This window comes from Cupressus sempervirens, chromosome 3 (genome assembly GCF_028749045.1).
Source record: "Cupressus sempervirens isolate cs-2001-9-10 chromosome 3, ASM2874904v1, whole genome shotgun sequence".
In the NCBI taxonomy this organism is placed as follows: Eukaryota; Viridiplantae; Streptophyta; class Pinopsida; order Cupressales; family Cupressaceae; genus Cupressus; species Cupressus sempervirens.
The window spans coordinates 454,098,881-454,104,275 of record NC_143120.1 but is presented as its reverse complement, the minus strand read 5'-3'; positions in this window follow the sequence as shown (position 1 = coordinate 454,104,275).

Genomic DNA, 5,395 nt, shown 5'->3' with positions numbered 1-5,395 from the left:
GGGTGCCAATTCCATGTCAGTGGAGTGTACACGGGTCCTGAACCAGTGAATTACATCTCCGGCCTCTTCCGCGCCCTCTGCAGAGTTTGAGAACCATTATATAGGGAGATTATCCTTTGTGAATAGTGTGCACTATTCGATTTGGAGGTACTTTATTCTGTAAACCGATTTCATTATTATTTGGAGGAAGGGGTTAAAACAATGTTACAAACCGTAGTATGATTTTCATTGAAATTATAGCTTTTCTTGTATAAAACCAAATGGAGTTTAGACAGGCCGACTCCCTTACTGCTGGAACCACATTATAATATGATTTAAATTTGCATAGCCACCAGTTGTGGGTTCACTATTGTTGACTACCATCTTTAGGATCATGATGGATGACTGTAGTATGTTTGTGGTCGTTGTCTAAGGTGTGTGAGTCAGGGGTCCAAACTTTGTATGAAAGTTACAAGCCAATTAGCTTTCCATCATACCCTTGACCCACTTACATCACCTTCTCTGCTAGATAAAGAGTCATCCTACAATAATCCCTAATTTGGATATCGTAGTCATCTATCGCATTCATCCAATGTTCTTCTATGACATCCTCATGCTCAAATTTTTTTCCCACCAAATATTAGACTCTACCAATATTGTCAAAACACAGACGAGTGAAATTATAATTCTCCAAGGGATATTGATCTTATTTTGAATCAAAGGTCATAATATCCTACTTTTTCTTAACTCTAAAAGGACCTATGGTGATGGGCCATACCCAAGTCTTCTTATGTTGTTTCCTCACTCTTCCATACACAAATGTCAGTTGCCTTGATATCTCCAGCAAAATGAGTCTATCAAATGGATACCTAGGGAGCTATTTAGGATTTACCATTGCCCCTGCTACCCTTAGGTAAGTGAATATCTTAAATTGGATGTAGTAGGCGCCTATTTTTTCAATTCTTTTTTTTGCCTCTACTGACATCCTTTTTGCATAATCTCCCTCAATGAACCAGATGATTGCAAAAATGAAAGCATCATTCACTAGTATGTATTCTTTGCTTTGATCTGACAATTTTTTCTTCACCGGTTGGGGATATACCACATACAGCCAATCATTAACATTTTGCATGCTTCCCCTCTTAAACAACCCTAGGTAATTAGTAGTCCTTGCTACTAAAAAATATACCAAGTATGAGGTCATATAGAATCTTGGATCAATTTTAATAGCCACTAGTTGTTCATTTAAATTCTCACAAAGCATTATAGCCCAGTCAATTGGCATCTTTTTTGTTATGATGGTTTCGATGAAGTGTACCATACATATGTTTAGGTGTCCTATTGCTGGTAATCTCATGATCTTGCTCAAGAGAACTATAGAATGTCCAATATCATCCTTCATGTAACCTCTTGTCATATCTACTTTTCCATCTTTTCTTCCCACAGGTGTCCTATCAATGAGATATGAAGATTGAATAATTTATGTAGCTTCTTGTTCATGATCTCTATACCACCTTTTTTCTGAATGGTATGTCAGTCTTATATATTGATCTGCCCTCAGAAGATGAAATAATTTCTCTATATTCATGGGTCTTAGATCGAGAACGATCACTCTAGTTATTATTTTGACTACCCTCTCTTCTAAAACATAATTCTCAGCCAAAGCCATGATCAACTCAGAAGATTTTACTAAAACCAAGTGTGAAGTTACATTTACTAATCCTAATTTTATAAGTATAGACACCATTGGGTACCTCTCATTTGGTTTGTTGCAGAGAACTAGGAATGTATTCCAGTCAATATGACCCATATCCATGTCTCGAATCTCTAATGAACATCCTAAAAATGTGATTTTGATGGTACACCCTAGAACTTGAAAATAACTAGCTTAGGAGCAATATTTGTTGCTAGGGAGGAAAAAGAAGAAGCCATTATATCTACCCAAAATAGAAACATATTAGTCCAAGAGGTGGAAAAATCAATTTTAAACAAACCCTAAATGCTAAAAAAAACTGACCTAGAACCCTAAACTTCTTAAAATACCTAAAAACCTTTTTAAGACCCTCTTATGCGAGTTTTGCACATTGAAGGTGTGCTAGGTGCACCCTTCATACTTAAGAAGCTTTCACTAAAAGGGTGCACACCTTGTGAGGTGTACAATGTGTGCACCCTTATATTGCAAAGGGCCTTTCCATAGAGAATTGGGTGCACAAATGTGCACCTTATGGGGTACGCATGTGCGCACCCTAATTTCTTGAAGACTTATCCTTTGTAAAGACAAAAATGGTGTGCAATTACACACCTTAGAAAGTTGTGCAACTACACACCATTCTTACGATGGTCTTTGCTTTAAGTCAATGTAAGGTGTGCATATGCGCACCTTAGATAGGTGTGCACATGTGCACCTTACATAAGGTGTTAAGTTTCTTGTTTTTTAGTTTTTGTTTTTGTTTTAGTTTTGTTTTTTGTTTTTGGTTTTTTTTTTTTTTTTTTTTCAAAATTAAAAAGGTGTGCAAGGTGTGCACCTTTTAACCTTGGGTTTGTTTGTGTGTGCAGGTATTCGAGGAAAATAGCACAGTTGAAGGTGAGAAGGTGTGTTGCTGGAGCGATTGAAAGTGTGAAGAGTGAGGAAGAAGGGGTGGTCCTAGGCTTTTATAGGCCTGGGATGGAGGGCACCTCTTGGAGGTGCACACATCCAAGAGAATTTTCTCCTGCACTTAGCCACCAAGCACACTACCACATGCTCGAAGGTGTGCATGTGCGCTAGGTGTGCTAGTTTGCACCTTTTCCATATCTAAACATATTTATGCTCAAAATTACCAATTGCTGACAACTGAGATTTTTTGGCAAATACCTAAGGTAGACTTAGACACTAGATAGAGCCCTAAAAAGACTCTAACCTCGGACTAGGGTCTGGAAAAAAATTTTAAAAATTACTACGGGGTCCCCATTTCTTTAGGAGAAATGGGGCATGCATTGTGAAACCACAATAGTAACTAATAGGTCCTAGGAATCCTTACTAGGGTACTAGAATAGTCCTAGATGGATCCATTTGATCAAAAGATGTAAAGAGCAAAAATTTCTCAAAAAGTTGCTTGAGCAACTTTTGCAATTTTTTGCAAAAACTTGTAAATGATAGTTTGGGAATTTGTAACCACCCATGCTCGAGTATTTGAGTATAGCAAGCATATTTTGGAAGGTTAAAATGTTTCCAATCATATTACACATGTGAGCTTGTTGTATAGACAATTTACTATGTTTTCATTATTTTTGCAGAGTTTAATGCCCTAGTACGGTTGTGTACGAATTGGAACAAATGGTCTGACTTCTGATTTTTGTAGAATAGTGTTTCATCTTTCTTTTACATATACAAACTTAATCTAAATTTACAAGGTTGGTGAGTTGTGGAAATTTTATTGGTGACTGGTCTGTGGTTTCCACTCATAGGGTTGTTGTCACATTAATGGCTCTAACCTAATTATCCATAGTGGAAAATGTTTGAAACATTATGGGATGATAGGTTAGACTCTGTACATATGGTTTTTTCTTTCCTTTGCTCTTTTCTAACTAGTTTTCATGTTATGAAGTGATGCCATAGACTAATTGTTGGGAGTAGGTGAGGTAAGACAATGTGGAGATGTTGCACATCACACCCATGATCAAACCAGGCCAATCTAATGACATGATTAGAATCCCTAGGAAGTTAACTTGATATAACAAGTGGTTGGAAAGGTTTATTTTAAGTTTGAAAGGATCTAGAGGTTTTTGGTAAAAACTAGTCCAAAGGCCTAAAAGATAGCCTAGAAACTACGGCTAGAGGGTGATTAGGGTTGTGGGTATTTTGAGATTCTATAAATTTGGATTCTAGAAATGATAGGTTATAGCTTTCAAAATCCTAAGGTATTTCATGGGTCTATTTGGAATAATTTGAGGTAATAGAATAAAGCAATGTTACTAGACCTAAAGCAAATAGGCCTAATTAGCCCTATTTGAAGATAGTGAGTTTTAAGGGTTGTTGATGTGACCAAAGGTGTTATGCTAGGTCAAGAAGGATACAAAGGATATCTACAACTTTAGTAGAAACCAAGGAAGTGAGAGAGAAATATCCTAAGCAAGGGTTAGGGTTCTAAAGGAAGGAAGTGCTAGTAAGACTAGTGCCTTAATAAGGGAGATTAAGTCTACACCAACCCAACTATACCTAGGAGGCAAGTTGGGGTAGAAGTCTCGAAGGCTAAGATTGGTGGAAAGATCAAGAAAACAAGAGCCATTAGATTTTTCAAGGATTAGATCCTTAATTAGGAGAGGTTAAGTGTTAGAGCTCTAGTCCCTTTGCATTAGAGTGGTATTAGAGCCAACTTTTAGCTTGGTGTATGTCAGACATGAAAGATAGCCAAGAGGTTAATAGTATGCCACCCAAGGCAATGAGAAAGGGTGCCATAGTGGATTTGGTCAAGGATATATTGGCCAAGGCCAATCAAGCAGAGACAAAAAGTAAAAATAAAATCGCATAATGGGGAGATGAGAGTGAGGAAGAAGATAAAAATCTAACAGGGGAGACATCTGACAAGGGTAAGGATCTAGAGATTGAGAAGGAGTAAAAGGTGTTCTTGGATGCCTTTAAGTCTCACAACAAAGAAAGTACATAGCATATTCCTTACTACAGTGGTAGCTTGAATGGAGAGGAATTGTTCGATTGGTTGGAAGCCATAGGTAATCAGTTTGATTACAAAGAAGTACAAGACGAGAAGAGGGTCATCTATGCCAAAGCTAGACTCAAGGGATCAACATTAGTTTGGTGGAATATGATGCAAGATGACAGAGTAGCAGTAGGGAAGAAGAAATTAGTGCATTGGGATAAGATGAAGATTAGGTTGAGGGCACAATTCCTACCCACAAACTATTAGATATAGATATATCAAAGGTTGCAGAACCTAAGGCAAAGGGATCTCACAGTGAGTGCCTACACTAAATAGTTCAACAAACTAAGCCTAAGAGCAACAAGACAAGAAGAGGAAGTGGAAAGAGTGGTAAGGTACCTTGATGGGCTAAGACAATGGATTCAAAATGAGATTAGCATGATGGCTTCTGACAGTATGCATAAGTGCTTTTAGCTAGCTTTAAGGGTAGAAGAGAAGGCTGGGAGAAGACATCATTCACAACAAAGGGGAAGAGGTAATAGAAGTTTCAAAGGTAGGGGAAACTTTGTGGCAGAGGACTAGGACTAAGTAGGCCTGAAGAGACTCAAACAAATGACACCAATGGAGGTAATCAAAACAAGGGCACATTCCAGAGAGGGGGGTATAGAGGAAGAGGACCACCTAGAGGTAGGTTTTAGTCCAAAGGTAGAGGCAATTTAGTCTTCACTGGCAAGTGCTATAATTGCAATCAAGTAGGTCACACCATGGGCAGATTTCTT